The following is a 19,476-nucleotide window of genomic DNA, read 5'->3' on the forward strand; positions in this document are numbered from 1 at the left end:
TGCCTCCAGCTTCTGAGCCGCTTCCTTCTGGATGGATCGAAGATCAAACAGGCGCTGGTCTACCGAAGGGACTGAAGTCGGAGGAACCCCAAAGAGAGGTATATGCCTCGGATGATAACCGTAGGTGAAGTAGAAGGGGCTGAAGCCAGTTGCCGAATGTTTGGTGTTGTTGTAAGTAAATTCTGCTAAAGTTTGAAAGGACTTCCACTTATCTTGTTCCTGATGACAAAAGCAACGGAGATATTGTTCGAGAGTGGAATTTAGGCGTTCTGTTTGTCCATTGCTTTGGGGATGATAACCAGAGGATAAGGCTCTCTTTATACCCAAAGCACTACATAAGGCTGACCAGAATCGGGATGTAAATTGGGACCCCCTATCGGAAACTATGGTCCGAGGTAGACCATGCAATCTTACTATTTCTCTCAGGAACACTTCGGCGGTTTCGGATGCCGAAGGCAAGCCAGGCAAGGGAGAGAAGTGAGCCATCTTGCTCAATGTATCCACCGTAACCATGATTGCTGTGGATCCCATAGAGAGAGGGAGATCCACGATGAAATCAGTGGAAATGTGTTCCCAGGGTTGTGATGGTAGAGGTTCTTGTTGGAGCAACCCCATGGGCCGATGAGTAATGGGTTTATTAGCCGCACATACCGGACAAGCCATCACATATGTTCTGACGTCCTGGTCCATAGTCGGCCACCAGAAATATCTGGATATCAGATGTAGTGTTGCTCCATGGCCCTTATGTCCTGCGGAAGGAAGGTCATGGCACCAGAATAAGGCTTGCGTCTGGAGTTTCTCCGATGGTAAATACAGTGATCCTCGATGAAAGTATAGCTTCCCTCTTCTTTCCATGAGGGTCATATGGTCGGGAGAGACTTCAGAGAGACTGGTCGAGCGCTCTACTTCTTGTATGAAGGAGTTGACCATTCCTAGGATTCTCTTACCAGAGAGCATCTCACCCAGGCCCTGATCTTCTTTGGGCTCCAGACTGCGGGACAGAGCGTCCGCTAGGGCGTTCTCCTTTCCTGGAAGGTAGGTTATCTCAAAGTCGAACTGGGAAAAAAAATACGCCCATCGGGCGTGACGAGAATTGCGGCATTCCATCTGTTGCAAAACCTTAAGATTCCGGTGGTCAGTGCGAACCAGAAATGGATGGGCAGCCCCCTGAAGTAAATGCCTCCATTCAATGCATGCCTGACGAATCGCCAGTAATTCTCGTTCCAACACAGAGTAGTTCCTCTCACTAGGTGTAAGAGTTCTGGAATAATATGCTACCGGATGTTCTGCTCCATCTTTGCCTGATTGTAGGAGAGCAGCTCCAATGGCACCTCCGGAAGCATCCGTCTCCACCACAAAAGGAAGAGACTGATTTGGTTGCACTAGGATAGGAGCGGTGGTGAATGTCCTCTTAAGTAATAGAAAGGCCTGATCCGCCTCCTTATCCCATTCGAACTTCTGACCTTTCTTAAGCAAACGGGTGATTGGTAGAACAATATCCGAGAAGCTAGGAATAAATCTTCTGTAAAAGTTAGATAGTCCCAGAAATCTCTGTATATCCTTGGGATTCCTTGGAGTGGGCCATTGAAGAACTGCCTTAACCTTCTCCGAATCCATCTGTACCCCCTCTTTAGAAAGAATGAACCCTAAATAGGATACTGAGGAGGCTTCAAAAACACATTTCTCGGGTTTAACCAGTAGTTGATGTTCTCTCAACCTTTGAAGAACTTGCGTGACGTGCCTTCGATATTCAGAGAGGGAGGAAGAGAAGATCAAAATATCGTCTAAATAGACCACCACCGAGATATATAGCATATCTGAGAAGATCTTATCTACAAAACGTTGGAACACGGCAGGAGCATTCACTAGTCCGAAGGGCATTACCCTATACTCAAAGTGTCCCAAGGGAGTTCTAAAAGCCGTTTTCCACTCATCTCCCTCCCTTATTCTCAACAAATGATAGGCTCCTCGAAGGTCTAGCTTTGTAAAGATTGAGGCTCCCTCTACTGCTTCAAGTACTTCCTTTATGAGGGGCATAGGGTACCTGTCCCTGATAGTCAGGCTGTTCATCCCACGGAAGTCTATACACGGTCTTAATTCCGTAGTACCCTTCTTAGGAATGAAGAACATTGAGGCCCCTGCCGGAGAATGGGATTCTTGTATTAAACCGTTTTGCAGATTGGCATCCAAATACTCCTTCAATGCTCTTCTTTCCGGAAGTGACATAGGGTACATACGACCAAAAGGAACAGATGCCTCAGGCTTTAATTCGATACCGCAGTCCTCGGCTCGATGTGGGGGTAGAGTACGAGGTAGTCTGTCTTCGAAGATTCCAGCGTACTCCTGATAACGCGGTGGAATCGTTTGGACCACTGTCGTGAAAGTCGAGAGTGCTATCCCCTTCCTCATCAAAGGAGGGGGTTGTGGTAGACATTCCTTCGAGCAGTACTGTGACAAAAAACAGACGGTATTCGCAGACCAATCAATCCTGGGATTATGTTTACGTAGCCAGGGTATGCCCAGGATAATTGGGAAATGAGCTGCTCTTATAACATCAAAGACGATCTGCTCTTGGTGCTGAGACAAGGACATGTTAGCCGGAACTGTCTCCTTAATGATGGAACCGGAGGAAAGGGGAGCTCCATCTACCCCTTCTACAGGCAAAGGGCAGGCCTTCCGACGCAGGGGTATGCCTTGTTCTTGAGCCCACTGGATATCAATAAAGTTCCCGGCCGCACCACAATCCAGCATGACTAAGACTTCTACAGATGGAGAGGAATCAAAGGTAAGTCGCACAGAAAACACCATAAGGCTGTTATTATCCGCAGAAGGATCCTGGTGGGTGGAATTGCAGGGATTCTTCGATACTGCCTGGTTCCTTTCCCTGCTCAAGACCGGGGAAGGCGCGTTTCCCGGGCGTCTCGGGGGTACCTCTGGACAATTCCGGAGCAAATGTTTCGGAGATCCGCAGTACATGCAAAGACCCAGGTCTCTGCGTCTCTTGCGTTCCTCGGGGGTCAAAGGGCCTCGGGTTGTCCCTATCTGCATAGGCTCTTCCTGTTGGGGTCGGTTAGAAGAACTAGCAGTGGGAATCCCTCCTGAGGGATGTGGTCTGAATCTCCTTCTTTCTGACCTCCGTTCCTGCAGTCTGTACTCTAATTGCAGGGATAACGTAACCAATTCTTGAAAGGAGGTAGGACGCGCCATCCTGGCTAGCTCATCCTTGAGCTCATCATGTAAGCCTCGACGAAAAAGGGTCTGCTGTGCCGAATCTGGCCATCCTGAGTCTGTGGCCAATTTGGTAAAAGTAGAGGCATAAGTCTGTACATCTTGATTGCCTTGACGGAGATCTAGAAGGGCTTCATAGGAAGAATACTGGACCTCTGGACTCTCAAATCTGGAACGCAGCAGTTGAGTGAACTGAGAGTAATCCGCTATGGCAGGATCTGCGAGTGCCATCAGTGGAGTTGCAAAAGCCAATGCGTTGCCAGCAAGGTTGGAAACAAGAAACCCAACCTTGGCTCTATCCAGTTCATATGCCCTTGGTCGAAACGTGAAATAAATCATACAAGCGTTCAGGAATTCCTTTAGGAGTTTCGGATTGCCATCATACTTCCCAAAAGAAAAAGTCAGGGGAGGTAGATCGCCTCGGGTTTCTTCTCGTGCCGCTACTTGTTGGCGTAGGTTAGCGTTCTTGGTTCGGAGATTCTGAACCTCGGCTTGAAGGCCCTGAATAGCAGTCACCATCTCCTGGTATTGTTCCAAGGAGGCCATGCCGGTTGTGTGGCGTTGCAATCTGTCAGAATATGCTGAAGTTCCTTCCCCCTGAGACTCCTCACCTGGGTCTTCAGTGGGGTTTGATGGCCTCGATCTCCTTCTTCTTTCCATCTGGGGACTCTCTCGTTCGTCACTTGACTTGATAGTCCTTCTTCCCTTCTTGCGTTCGAAGAGATAGGGACGTTCTCCCCCCGAGGCCACCTTGCCCGCCTATGGATCTGGCAGTCAGGTGAACCCAGGGGAGTCCGTTCCTCAAACAGGGAAAAAGCCTGATGGCAGAAAAAACCCTGTGTGTAGTCGATGGGATTGGTCGATCCGATGGGAAGACTGGAGAGGCTGGTGTAGTCCCGTATCAAGTGAAACAGCAAGTTAAACGAAGGCCTGATCCTCCTGGATAGGGTTCGCTCCAAGCGATGCTCTGTGAGAGAATGGGGGTCGGCAGCTCGCTGGAAGCAAGGAACTATTCCAAACAGGAGGTAAATGGAAAAGGATACAGGAGGCTAAAGAGGTAAGGATAGCCACAATAGGAATCTGGAGAAAACAAGAAGAGATGAAGATAACAAGCAGGTGAGAGTACCCGAGAAATCCAGGGAGAAAGAGAGCGAGAGGAAGAGAGAGTGAGAAAGAGAGAGAGAAAGAGAGAGAGAGCGCGAGAGAGAGAGAGAGAGCGAGAGAGAGAGAGAGCGAGCGAGCGAGATAGCGAGCGAGAATAGAAGGTGGGTGAAACACAAAAGAATGTGACTAACCCGAGCAACACAGCGGATGGTAACCAGAGCCCACTAGACCCCGAGGTAGAAATCAAGGGAACAGAAATCGGAAGGCGCACTCGAAAAGTGAGCCTAAGTCGGGAAAAAACAGCTGCGGAAAGGCAGACCGAAGGTAAGAGAAACTCGTGAAAGAGGCTGGACAGGAGAAAAAAGGGTCTGAACGAGAGGGGATAACCAGGGAAGGCACAGGCAAATTCAAGGGAAAAAACTCGTACGTGAGGCACTGCAGCAAAGCGAAAGTCAATAGACCGACGAATGCGAGTTGCAACGCGAGTTGCAAGGGGCGTGGTCTCCTCTTATACCTGCCGGTCCAAGACGACTAGAGCGTCAAACGGACCGGTAGAGAGGCTCAATATCGCCTCCATCTTGCCCAGAGTTTCCACGGCCGCGGTGTGACAGATCCTTATAATTTATAATTGGTTACTTATAATGCGCTTAATACCCAGAGGTTTCTAAGCACGGACCCGGGGATTGAATCTGTGCTGCTCCACTTCGTCTTGCTTCCAAAGCGAGTGTGTTGCCCCTGAGCTATCCTCCAATCCTCCCTGGATGCTGAGGTTGCCATTTTTAAATGCCCCAGACACAGTTTTAATGAAACAACTAGTGTGCACATTAGTCTTTGGACTTGGCTTAGTTTGCATCAACTCTTCAACCCTCTTCTTCATCTCAGTACTTTACGCTTTATGGGAGCTGAAGTCCATAGATACCATTGGATTTCCAAAATGATGATGTTCAAAAATTTCACAAAGTAATGTCAGAAACAGAAGATGTTTTATATGTGTTGTGAATGATTAAGGTATACATGGAGTTTTGTCTAGTGACAGCATATCATTAGCAGTTTGGGTACTTTGGGGTTTTCTTCAGGTGTGAGAAACCTGCAGGCGTCTCACTCGCTAGTCCCCGGGTCCCCGGGGATCTGTCATCCAAGTGGCCAGGACACAGCCATCGCTATTGGATCCAGTTCCTGGGGGTGGACCACTGAGGGAGGATCACCTGGATGAGGGGTCTTCGGGGAGTGGAAGTGGGACACTGAAGGGTGAGACGCGGTATCCCCTCCTTTTGACAAATTTTCATCATCCTACCGAGCAGGATATGTAGAAATGCTACTCCCCCTTTTCCTATACAAACACTTTCTCACACCGTGAGCGACAACAGACTAAGCCAAGAGCCATTTACCTGACATGTCCCAACACAAGGGTCAGGCAATTGCCTACAACTACACACCTGACTGCCCTTTCCCTTCCCCATAGGGATAAAAGGCGGAGTACGAGGGGACACTCTGAGCATGGCCGAACACACAAGAAAGCAGCTATTCCAGGACGGCAGTTCAAACGGAGGAGAAAGGTGGAGAGAACTGAAAGGACGTCAAGGAGGGAATTGCCTTCGCCCTTTTCAACTCAGGCCCGCAAAGCCTCCGATAAAGAAACAACGAGACCAGGAATCGCAACTGGTGTATGCTGTGACGGATATGATATGATAGTTTATTTATATAGCGCCTATACACAATGTGTTTCAAAGAGCTTCACAGCAAGGGAGGGAACACAGGAAAATACAATGACATTCTTACAGGCCATGTACAACAAGAATGTGAAATTAACTATCGTACTCGGCCTGATGACAATTCAGATAGTGCAAGAGCTAAAACACAGAAAGAAAGGAAATGGAGAAACAGACAGACGACAACAGTACTAGGCCTGATGACATTTCTGGTAAAGCCGAAGATTAACAAAAGGTGAGGGAGCGGGGAGGAGTAAGGAGGGAGAGGAACAAAACAAGCGACTATCATTCTAGGCCAGAGGACATCTCAGATAGTGCTGGGAGGGTTGTGGGGGTGGGGGGGGTGATGAGACAAACACTTGTTGCTATCATGCTAGGTCCAGGGACAATTCTGATAGAGTAAGTGCATAGAAAAAAGTAACGGAGGGTGGGAAGAGAGGGGGAGAAGGGAGAGGAGGTAAAAACCGAATAAAACTAATATATATATATATATATATATGACAATGCATTACTTACCGTAAAAGCATTTCTGATGATTGTATCTGCTTAGATTCACATGCTGTGCATAGGTCCGACATCCAGTGGTCACTGCGGAGTATTGCATCTTGTTTTTCGTAGTCGAAAAGGGACGTTGACCGGGCGTGTCTGAAATACTATCCCTATAGTGACGTGTGTTGTACCCACAATCCCTCACGCGTCAAGGTCCCTCTGTTTGTATTTTTCTGGCCTGAGGGAGCCTTCTAGACGTGAGTGAGTACAGAAAAGAGATATAAAAGGAAGTCTATGTTCCTTCCATCCGAGCGGGGAGGAAGGGTGGGCGCATGTGAATCTAAGCAGATACAATCATCAGAAATGCTTTTACGGTAAGTAATGCATTGTCGTCTGATGCTTGTTAATCTGCTTAGAATCACATGCTGTGCATAGACTAGCGAGCAGTACCCGGAGTTGGCGGTGGGTTATGAGAAGGAACAGTAGAGAAAAGATGTCTTAGTACTGCCTGACCCACCAGGGAGTCAGATCTCGAGTGTGCATCTAGACAGTAGTGTTTTGTAAAGGTGTGCACAGAACTCCAGGTAGCCGCTTTGCAGATGGACTCAAGGGGAACATTTGCAATGAATGCTATGGACGCCCCCGTGCCTCGAGTAGAGTGTGCTCTAGGCTTAAAGGGCAGTTCTCTCTTAGCAAGAGTATAGCTGAGAGTGATGCATTGAACAATCCATCTAGAAATAGTGGACTTTGAAACTGCATCCCCTTCTCTTCCTGCTGCCACCGAGACGAAGAACTGATTAGTCTTCCTCAGTGGTCTGGTTCTTTCCATGTAGAACATGACCGCTCTGCGCACATCTAGTGTGTGCAGAGTTTTTTCTTCCAAGTTGGAAGGATTTTGAAAGAACGTTGGCAGTTCTATAGACTGGTTTACGTGGAATTTCGATATGAACTTCGGAGCAATCCTTGGGTGCGTGCGTAGAACCACCTTATCTCTGTGAACTGTAACGAAGGGGTCTAGAACAGAAAGAGCCTGTAGTTCACTTACCCTCCTGAGGGAGGTGATAGCTATTATAAAAGCAGTCTTAAGAGCTAGGTCTTTAAGAGATGCTTTGTGCATGGGTTCGAAAGGTGAGCCCATGAGTCTGGCCTTTATAACAGGGATCTTCCACCACAACACCTTGAGTTGGGAAGTGGTGTATGCAGAAAGTGCCGCTAGGTGGACTTTAATGGAATTGAACACTAGACCTGAATCCAACAAGTGGGTCAGGTATAGAATAATATGTGTGGGAGAGCAGTCAATTGGGTTGATGCCTTCCCCTCTGCACCAGATGACAAATCTCCTCCACTTGCTAGAATAGCAGTGGCGAGTGTTAGGTTTTCTGACTTCCCTGAATATGTCCATACATCTCTGTGGGAGCAGTAGATGTCCGAATTCTATGATCTCAGGAGCCAAGCTGCTAAGTTCATGTTCTGGGGGCATGGATGCAGAGTCCTGCCCTTGTCTTGTGACAGCATGTTGTATGGGCAGGGGAGTTTCACCGGGGGAGATAGAGACATCTCCATCAAGTGAGCGAACCATGGCTGTCGGGCCCACATTGGGGCCACCAGTATCATGGTTACTTGTTCCTGGTGCATCTTGTGCACCACCTTGTTGAGAAGGGGAGTCGGGGGAAAAGCGTAAACAAATTTCCCTGACCATTGCATCGACAGACCGTTCCCCTTGGATTGGTTCTGGGGGTACCTGGAGGCGTAACTTAGGCATTGTGAGTTCTCCAGGGTTGCGAATAGGTCTATTTCTGGGAATCCCCATTGTGTGAAGACGTCGAAGACAATGTCTTCGTGCAGTCGCCATTCGTACTCTTCGGGCAGGGGGAAATCTCTGCTGAGTTTGTCTGCCAGCAGATTGAGTTCCCCTGGTACATGTTCTGACAGTAGGAACATGTTTTGTTTGAGAGCCCACTTCCATATATTTTGGGCCAGTTTGGACAGTCCTGGAGAGTGGGTGCCCCCCTGCTTGTTGATGTAGTACATGGCTGTGGTGCTGTATGTAAGGACAAACACCGTTTTGCCTTGTAGGTGTTCCTGGAAGGCTTTTAGCGCCTTGAACACAGCTAGTAGCTCCAGTAGATTTATGTGTTTGGATGCTACGTTCGGAGTCCACACTCCGTGAGCAGTCTGATGGGATAGGTGAGCCCCCCATCCTGTTAGGGATGCGTCTGTGGTTAGAGTGGCTTCCGCCGCGGGTGTGGCAAAGGGTTTCCCTTTTTCCAGGTTTTCCTTTGTCCACCATCGTAGCGAAAGAACTAAGGCCTGCGAGACCACCACTGGATCGTCCCATAATCCGCTGGCCTGACACCACTGGCTGTTGAGCCACTCTTGCATAGGGCGCATGCACAGGCGCGCGTGAGGTACCAAATAAATACACAACGCCATCATGCCTAGCAAGCGCATTGCTTTGCGTACCGTCACCTCTCGACCGGTCACATATTGAGGGATCTGAAACAGCATGTTTTGGACCCTCTCGTTGGAGGGGAAGACGAGGCCGTCCTTTGTTTGAATTAGAGCCCCTAGGAATTGTTTGATTTGGCTGGGGTCTAGGCTGGACTTCTTTTCGTTGATGGAGAAGCCCAACTGGAACAAAAGGTCTACAGTCTTTTGGGTATTGGAGAAGCATGTTTCCTAAGAATCCCCTGTTATGAGCCAGTCGTCGAGGTAAGGGTAATCTGGGATGGACAACCTGCGCAGGTGGGCCGCTGCTACTGCCAGTACCTTTGTGAATACCCTTGGTGCTGATGCTATGCCGAAGGGTAGCACTCTGAACTGGTAGTGTTTGCCCTCTATCATAAACCTGAGGTATCTTCTGTGCGCTGGCAACATTAAAATATGAAAGTATGCATCTTTCATGTCCAATGTTGTCATGTAATCTCCCTGTGATAGCAGTGGGATCACTTCCTGTAAGGTCACCATACGAAACTTCTGGGGTTTGATAAACTTGTTCGCTGGGCGCAGATCTAATACAGGGCGCATGGTTAGATCCTTTTTGGGTACAAGGAAGTACACTGAATAATTACCTTCCTTTACTTGAGATAGAGGCACGACCTCTATGGCTCCTTTTTCCAGCAGTAGTTGTACTTCTTGGAGAAGGATGGCAAGGTGTTCCGGTGTCATGCGTCGTCCCCTCGGGGGTCTGTATGTTGGGGAACTGTTGAATTCGATGCAGTATCCGTGGGCTACGGTGGAAAGTACCCAGCGGTCTGACGTTATTCCCTCCCATGCTGGAAGAAAGGATGTTATCCGCCCCCCGACCGGTGTTGCATGGGAGGGGACGCGAATCTTCGCGTCACTTGGTGTTGTTGGGGGCTTGGGAGCCTCTGGGGGTGGACCCCTGCCCTCTCCCCTTGCCCCTGCGCTGTCCTCTTTGGCTGTACTGCCCACTATTGGTCTGGTAACTGGTGGCAGGGTACTGTTGCTGCTGATTCTGCTTTTGGCGTTGGCCACGAAAAAAGCGTGTGTTGCCATAGCCGCGTCTGGTAGTGGGCTTAGAGATCTGGTCAAGAGTTTTGATAGTATCAAACTCTTTTTTAGCCATTTCCAGAGCCTCATCCACCGCCTTCCCGAAGAGGTTTGCGTCTTCAACAGGTATTAAAGACGCCTGTGTCTCCGGTTTGAACCCTGAGTTGTGCAGCCATACATGGCCTTTTAGGAGTATTCCCTGAACCAGGGAACGTCCCGCTGTCTCAGCAGCATCCAGAGAGTTCTTTACAATACTCTGGTTGACCTGGGTTCCTTCGCCAATAGTTGAATGCAGGCGTGTAGGTAGCGGTTCCGGCGCTTCTTCGGCGTCCTTGCGCAGTTTAGCCCACTGCGCGTCCGCGTAGCTAGCTAGCAAAGAATTGTTGTTTGCAATTCTTGCCGAAAAGGCAGCCGAGGATGTGACTCTTTTAGCAAGGGCATATAACCTCTTGCCCTCCTTGTCAGGTGGTGCCTCACTGGTGGACAGCGGCACCCCTGCCCTCTTCCTTGCATTAGTTACTACAAGGGAATCCGGAATGGAATGTCCCCTGATGTACAGCGGGTCTGAGGGTGAAGGAGTGAAAAGTTTTTCAATCCTTGGATTAACTCCTCTGATTAGTGCGGGTGTGGATAGCGAAGGGATGATTCTTCTCTTCACTGAAGCGAGGAGGGGAATGGTCTGGCTGACTGGGGGTTTCTCCTTAATTACTCTTTCCACAAAGTCTATTTCCGGAGAGATCTCCCCAGTGTCCAGTTCGAAATGTGCTGCTGCTCTGCGCAACAGGGCATTGAATGTGGGCTGATCGTCAATGGGAGACGTGTTTCTAACAGGTGAATTGTCTGGAGGATTTAGGTTCAGGACATCAGTGTCCGAATATCCTGATGGGGATTGCCAGGGATGAGAAGGTCCTTCTTCTGGATTTTCTCTGAAGCCTTCTCCTACCATGTCTGGGCTGTCTTCCAGACCTTCCTCTTGGTTCTGTCCTCCTTCATTGTGCACAAAATCATCCTCCTCTTCTAAGTATTGTTCCTCACCAGTGAGGTCATACACATTATGGAAGTCTAAGGCTGTGTCCTGCCTCGGGTATTTGGCCCTGGGGTCCTCCTGAGGCCCTTCTCTTGTTCTCTTGGGAGTGGGAGGGTTCTGGGTGTTCATAAACCTCTCCATTCTCTCCATGCAGAGATGGAGCCTTTCCATGGTTTCATGGGGTACCCCTGAGCGGTCTAGCGGGGGAAAATTAGTGTTTTCTTGCTGAAAACGGCTCGACGTCTCCCACAACGTCGAGGAAAGTGTCCCGTCGCCCTCCGAAAAGCCTTCCGGTGTGCTGGGGGTCCCCCCGACTGAAGGGGGTAGTCCCTGTTTTTCTTCGGGCTTTTTCGGCGTGTCTTTCAACCTTTGCGTAGCGCTCAACGTGTCTTTCGGCGTACGCTTCTGGGCGTCGGCTACCACGATCCTCGCCAAGCTCTCTGTGACTCGTTTGTCAGCGGAGGGCTGTGGTTTCCACGTTACGGGTGTCGAACGTTCTACGGCGGCGTGCGCTCTCTGCTGGTGCGCGCCGGCCGATGGTTTGGGGGCGGCGCCCTTATTTGCCGAAAGCCCAGTCGCTGGTCGCGGCTGCGAGAGGGGCTTCGAACACGAACGGTCCGAGGAGGCCGCCGGTGTAACCTGCGTCTCCTTGGGCGCTGATGCTTTCTTCGTCTTCGATGAAGAAGAGCTATGGGTTGTGTGTTTATGTGTTGTATCGTGTGCGTCAGTGTCGCCGGGGTGTTCATCCCCATAAGCAGGGCGTGAGCCGAGACCGTCGGGGCCGGGGACAGACGACGAAGAGCGCGAGCGCTCTTTAGAGGGGTATACGACTTCCGTAGCGGAGGTCGTGTTATCACGTTCCTCGTCACTGTCGGTGGTAGCAGCGGCGGGTGAAGACCCGGCCTTCGACATAGCGTAGGCCGCCCACCTCTTGACCCTACGGTCTTTTAGAGTCTTTGGCTTTAGAAGCCGACAAGCCGAGCAACCCTCCTCTACGTGATCGAGGGGCAAGCAGCGGTTACACCGTGAATGCTTGTCCTTCCAAGTAAACTTGCCCTTACAAAGTGGGCAAAACCTAAAGGGTGTCCTCTCCATAGCCGAGGCAATAAAGCGTGATAACTACCCCAAGGGAAAGGAAGGGGAAAAGGAAAGGCATTCTCAGAAAAAGAATCAGAGATGTCCCACGACCCCACTCTCCCTACTGTATTTGGCCTGCGAGGCCAGGCCACGTGTTCGGCAACGCCGACGGATCTCCTCCGCTCGTCCCCTCCGTCGAAGATCTTGCTCGGCGGAGACAGCTTCACCACTGCGTCGAGGGAGGGATCGATATATTAACAGAAAAAACGACCAAAGGTCGAGGAGATGGAATCTGCAATGTCTCTCGAGGAGCTCCGCGTAAAGGCGACCAGTAGCTGGGCGGAAAAAAACAATCTGAGGGACCTCGACGCGTGAGGGATTGTGGGTACAACACACGTCACTATAGGGATAGTATTTCAGACACGCCCGGTCGACGTCCCTTTTCGACTACGAAAAACAAGATGCAATACTCCGCAGTGACCACTGATGTCGGACCTATGCACAGCATGTGATTCTAAGCAGATTAACAAGCATCAGAAATATATATATATATATATATATATATATATATATATATATATATATATATATATATATATATATATATATATATATATATATATATATAGGAGAGGAGCGCCTGCTACCTTTTTTGAAATATATGTGCCAACCTTAAAGCTGTATTTCTGTGAGGTTCCATTACATCTGAACTTCAAAACTGTAATATTCAGCCAGTAGGTCTGCATTACTGTTCTCATCGGAGGGTGTTCCTGGTATGGGATGTCAGCTGTACATGGAACCCTCCCGCACTGACAGCCAGGGCTGAGAGACATGGTTGCCATCATGGTACCGTCCTGGACGCCAGCGGCAAAAGAAACGCCAATGAGTTAGGCACAGCCGGTGAGTCGGAAAAACCTGATAGGGGACCGGACTGTGTTAAGCTCAAGGTTGCAGTGGCAACATTAAAAAGATAAATAGACAGAGGTATTTTGTTGTGGACAAACATGTTACCAGAGATAGAGTGGTCCGGCGCCACATGGGCGCTCGTTGGAAGGTCTCTAGCTGGTACCCATCTTTTGAATAAAGAGAATGTGATAAAACAAAATTATTGATACAAGTGGCTACAGGGAAGGACGGCGTGAGGTGGCAAGGTGGTCATACGAGGATCAAGCCAAACCCCTTGTCCAATCGAAAGCCCTTGACACATTGCTCAAGATTTGATGATTGTGAAATAGTGAATCGAGAGAATTGTGAAATAGGCATTGGTGCCCACCAAAGGGGAATGTTGTGCAAACTGTTTTTTGTAAAGCATGCACTGCGAGATGTGATCACCCTGCGGAAGTCTCTTTTTAAAATTGGCAAGTGCTTTGGAAGGTCTGAGCCCGGACCATGGGGACCAAAACTGTACATTGTGAGATTGTTTAAAAATACATTGAGACTTCTGAATATTTCAAATGAGTTGATGCGATAGTGAACCCGACTAAGGGACGCCGCCAAAGGAAAACCAAAAGGAAATTAATCCTACTTTGTGAAGAAGCTAAGTAAACTACATTGTGGCGTCAAGTATGAACCCGACTGAGGGATGTCCACAGCGAGTGGTCGGTCTGAGCCCGACTGAGGGAGGCTGATAACTGAGAAAAGGATCGCAGCCTGGCTGAGGTGGATCCAAGGGTGAAGGGTAATCACCCGACGTGAAGATTGACCGAAGGAACTTTTGTTTTATTGTTAATGGCATATTAGGCCCTCTGAAGCAAGAGACTTTGCATGAAAGAGACTTGGACACAGAAGGTCCTGATATTGAGAAAGGAACTGTAAGCTTGTGCCAGAGAAGCCCAGGAGTGTGCTGTGCTCAGGAGTTCCGCCTAGTCCCGTGCTAAAAAACGTGGGGAAGGGAGACCCCGGCCATTGCATCATGGTGTATTTTGTGAACACTCTTCTTTTCTTGGGACTATTATCCCACACTCTTTTGTAGCATAGCGGTAATGATTGGCAACAGGTTTTCTTAGTATAGGCCCTTTTATTTTACTAGACTCCAATAGGACTGTATTATGATTTGATGGTCGTACCTTGCTCCCATCTTTAGGTTTAGATTAAGCATTTATCTCACCTACTTTACAATTTAATAAACACCCTTGAACTGTGATCACTTGTATCCGTCTTACTTTGATACCATGCCTTCCTTACACAAGGGAAAGGGAGACACTACCATGTCTCCTCCGATGGAAACATCCCTTCTCCCCGGTAGCTGTCCCCTCTGATGTGATCCTCCCTCATATAACCACCCTGATGGGTTAGGATCAGGTAGCGGCTGCCAGCCCCTGGCCACATGGGAGGAGAGCACCGCCGGGAAATTGGGGATGACTCCACTGGATTAATCACATACTGTTATGTTGATGGCTTAATGGTTCTGCACTGCTGTGCTGGGTGGAACTCTGGGGATGTCATAGCATGTTGCCATGGAGTGTTGGAATGTTATCAATTGATTGTTCAGTTTGTGCTATGCTGAGGAGAGGTTGGGGGTCTCTACTATCCAGTCTATCCCACAAGCAATAAACCGTTGATATAAACTACTTGGCCTGGTTTATTGCCTCTACATTGGCGACAAAGGTGGGATATGTTGCTGTAGGAGAGCAGTGACTGGAAGCTGATGCGCCTGAAGTTCGAGACCCCCAACCGTGTGGCCTGGTGACGAGGAGCCGCCCCCACGCCCTCCCCGGATCAAAGGGGGCGCGCCGACACATATTTGTGCCTACCTGATGAGGGCCAATTGAAGGTGGTCAGCCGTGGATATGTCTGGCGGGGCCCGGGCCTCACCGCAGTTCCGAGGCGGCTTCCTCCATCGGCGCGGCATTACATGCTGGCTGCGTGTGAAGGGTGAGTGTCTCCGTGAGTTTTTCTGCCGCCCGCTTCGCTTTCCGAAAGGAGGAAGCGGAACGTGTGCGGATGCGGAGGTCTGCATTGGGAAGCACAGTGATTGAACGCCACTGTCACGTGCGCGGATGCGGATGTAAGCCTCGCATTGCGTTTGAATTGGGAAGCCGATTTCGGCACAGATGACCGCCTAGGGCCACTTGCGGCAACGTTGGACAAGAGGAGCAGCTGGGAGGTACACCCAAACAGGTTGGATATATTAAGGACATTGTACTCTAAAGTGTATAGGCTCAACGGACTGGTGTAAGGTCCATCATAACAGCCACAACTGTATAGAAGGGAAGAAGACAACATATAAGTAAACATGGCGTTGTCTGGAATTCCAGGACCACAAATGTTCCTGCCGGCTCCTGGTCCCCCAAGAATTAAATGGGGGCCCTGGAAAAGAGGCTTTCTACATTATGTAAAAGCCTCATGTGGAGCTGGTATGTCAGTAGAAAGGAAGGTATCTATGCTCATGCATCTGCTTGGATATGAGGGGCAGCACATTTTTGAAACGTTGCCTAGTTTGAGAGAATTGGATGCGGAGGAGGGTGTGAATGACTTTGATGCAGCATTACCAAAACTGGACAAACATTTTGAATTGAAGATAAGTACTGTATTGGAACGCTATCATTTTGGGATGAGGTCTCAACAGGAGGGTGAGACTGTAGAAGAATACATTACTGCCTTGAGACATTTGTCACTAAACTGCAAGTTTGGTGAAAAACTGGATGAGCATATTAGAGACCAATTCATGTTGCATTGGGCTAATGACAAGATTAGGGAAGAAGTGTGGCTAAAGGATGACCCTTGCTTGGATGAAGTAGTTGGTATTGCAAAAAGAATTGAGCATACCCTGCAATGTGTGGCGAAGCTTACCACGAAGGAATCCAAAGTGGTTCAACAGATCGAAGTTCTAAAAATTGGTGACAGAAAGAGAGATCCGGTCAAGGACCAAAAGAAAAGGAAGGGCAAAACTTATAAACGTGGTGACATGCGGCAAGGGAAGAGTGGCAACAATGTCCAAACGGCGAATAAGTTTGTCCAAAGAGAAAATATACAAGGGGGAAAAAGGACAGAGGAACGTTTGTACTTTAGGTGTGGGAGCGCCCGTCATCTATCCTCTTCTCCGATCTGTCCGGGGAGAAGAGCAAATTGCAACATTTGTAAAAGATGGGGGCATTTTGAAAATTGCTGCACTAATTACAATGTCGGTGCTGGGAGAAGTATCATGTTGATTGAGGAGCCCGATGGCCCATCCTCAGTTGAATGTGAAGGTTCAGAAAATGAAATAGTTACAGTAAATATGGTACAATGTTCTGAAATTGATGAATGTGAACACCCTTCCGCTTGGGTTGAAGTAAATGGTTGCCATGTCAAGATGCTAGCGGATTCATGTTCTAAAATCACTTTGATGTCAAAGTCTGTGTGTGTGTTAGGGAGAATTCTCTGTTTAGGCTGAATTTCCCTACCTAGTGAGTCCCCCAGCAGCTTTGCTGGATTTCTGGGGTTTAATTTTTTTCTCCTGCCAAGAGTGAGACTCTTTTACCCTCACTCTTGGACATGTTGAAGTGTGTTTTCTTGGTTAAACCTTGTGTTGAATGGGCTATGGGGTCTTTTACTCCATAGGGCCTCATGTATTTTTGTGATGTGGGTCACACAGCACCCTCTGTGCCGTGACCCAGGGGTGTCCTAGGGACTCCCCAACATAGACTCCATACCCTGGGACTGACTACTGTCTCCCAGGGCATGTAAAGTCACCAAAGACTTTGCTAGTCTTGAATCCTGAACAGAACCAGTACAAACCATCCTATTGTGGACGTACTGGCTGGGGCAATTCGATTGCCCCAGGGTCTGTTAGTCGAGGGGGCACGTCTCCGTCCCCCCTGATCGAGTTTTGGCTGGTGGCAGTGGAAACTACGTTTTATATTCGACCGCGAATATTTTCCTATGGGATTTCCCATTGTTTTAGGCTAACACATTTAATTATTTATTTACGGTAGCCTTAAACATACCGCCGGTTTATATATTTATTTTTATAACTCCGGTTGGGACTTTTTGCCAAAACTTGATTCTAAAATGGCGTTGGTGTTCGCCTCTGTAACTCTGACCCAAAGTGGAGCCCTTTGTTCCACTTTTGGCGGGCTTCTCCACAGAAGCCCTCCAAAGTGGTGCCACTCTGTCTGGGGTACTTAGGAGGGGTGGAGGGGGATTTAGGCACCCTGGACTGAGTTACCTTGGTAACTCAAGTCGCACTCCGTCCTGATTGGCCCAAGTGGTGAGCCGCCCGGCTCACCACTTAGCATGTTTGAGTGACAGCTAGGCTGGGTGAATGGGGGCTTGCTGCATAAAAGCAGGGCTTTGGGGACTGGGACTTCAGAAGTCGCCACAGGACCAAGAATCCGACGAGGGAAGAGCTGAGCCGACCTGCTTCGACGACACCACCCGGTGGAGCCCTGCTGAACCGTCTCACCACTTTTCCCGACGACCGAGGAGAACTCTTAACGGAGTGGCTCCTTCCCTTGACTGGTGGGGACAACCAGTTTTCGCCTTCTTTCCGTTCTTTGAGGTATCTCGTGGCCGCCTTGCCTGTGCCAAGCACCCCGGCAACCGGAATACCACACTTTACCCCCATACCGCGAAAATCGGTACCAACCCTTTAACCGGAGGACTCCGCGGCTGGTTTCTTCCCGGGCAGTGCTACGACCTTTCTCTTCTGCTCTTCAGCGAGATATTCTTCTCCCCTGACCGACGTCGAGCCTTGCTGTCGCTGCCTGGAACAACTGCCCCCGCTGGAGGATCCTTTCCGCTTAAGGTACTGTGTTCCGCCTGGCTTCCCTTGCCACCGACTGTACGGGGTAGATTTAGTCCCCGGCTTTCGAACCTGGGAGTGCCTGGGACACTTTGGCTAAACTCTCTGAGCCACTCTAAACTCTTTTTGACTCTTTGCAAGACTTTGAATCTCTAACTAACAGTGTGATCTTGGGCACATTTTCGCTCCGGCTACTCTAAGAGTGGGCCCTGCCTAGTGACTTTTGCTCACCTGTGACTTTGTGCTTCTTTGAGCCTATTGCAAGTGTTCTGGACCTTAGAGTGGTGTGTTTAACCCATTTCTGCTTTTTCTCTCCCTTTCTTGGAAACTACTAGAGTGTCATCTAACGTTAAGCACTCACCTCTGTTTTAATTAAGTGGTGTTAACCTAGAGTTGTCTAGATAGGAGAAAGGATTGAATCTACTTTCATTATAACTGTGTTGAAGTGTTTTTACCATATTCTTTGCTAGAGTGTTTTTTTTACTTATATGTGTTTTTAAATAAATAACTATATACTTTTGAAACCAAGCTCTGGTCAGTGTTTGCTTGTGCTATTGTATGTTGGTACATATTGTGTATACTTTGCATACTGCCTAACTCTTCTTGAGAGAGGTCTGACTGCTCAGCCACAGCTACCAGGTAAATCTGGGTGGTGCGGACTGCTACCAAAGGGGTTTACTGCTATACCTGTAGTCTTAAATCTTTTGCAGTGTTCCCCAAGGGAACTGCACAGGTTTCTGCCTAACAGTGTGTTTGGTGGTAGGATGGAGGATTTAAGTCCATCAGACAAGACACCAGGGGGTTATAATGGCAGTAGAATTGACGTGTTAGGTTGTTGTTCTGCAACTTTTAAATTTAAGAATAGAGTTACCTATGGTAAATTATATATTACCAAGAAGGGTGAGACATTGTTAGGAAGGAAAGAGCAGAGAGGACTGTGCATTAAACTAGATCCAAATAGCAAAGAACAGGTGTTGAATATAGAAAATGTTCCTATGGACCGCAGTTTAGATGATGGTCCCAAGAATTTGATTGTCAAATATCCTGATGTCTTTAACGATGAGGTTGGTTGCCTAAAAGGGATGGTTCATAAGATTGTCCTAAAAAATGGCTGCAAGCCCGTGGCGGCGAAACTTAGACCACTGCCAACGTCAATGCGAAATGCCGTGAGAATGGAGTTGGAGAAATTGGAGAAAGCTGGTATTATTGAACCACCCAAAGCGGTTGAATGGATTTCCGCTGTTGTTGTTGTGAAAAGGTCTGGGGGGGATTTGAGAGTCTCTGTAGATTTAAGAGAGCTGAACCGTTGTGTTGTAGCTGATCGGCATCCACTCCCCAATATGGGAGAACTTTTGACCAGGATAGGGAACGCCAAATATTTTGCTAAATTAGATATGGCTAGTGCCTATCATCAGATTAACTTAGATGTCGAGTCGAGAAAACTCGCAGCTTTTATTACCTACCAAGGTATTTACCAGTTTCGGCGCATGCCGTTCGGATTAATATCGGCTTCATCGGTTTTCCAGAAAGTCATGGATGGATTGTTCAGGGGGATTTCCGACGTATGGTGTTTCAAAGATGACGTGTTGATTTGTGGAAGAACT

General features: G+C 48.6%; 1 protein-coding gene across 1 annotated transcript in view; it reads right to left on the reverse strand.

Moving 5' to 3' along the window:
• Positions 1 to 19,476, reverse strand: part of USP39 (ubiquitin specific peptidase 39) — a 660,051-nt gene that overhangs the window by 289,729 nt on the left and 350,846 nt on the right. The gene's annotated exons all lie outside the window — the stretch shown is intronic.

Source organism: Ambystoma mexicanum, chromosome 10 (genome assembly GCF_040938575.1).
Source record: "Ambystoma mexicanum isolate Mex_15411 chromosome 10, UKY_AmexF1_1, whole genome shotgun sequence".
NCBI lineage: Eukaryota > Metazoa > Chordata > Amphibia > Caudata > Ambystomatidae > Ambystoma > Ambystoma mexicanum.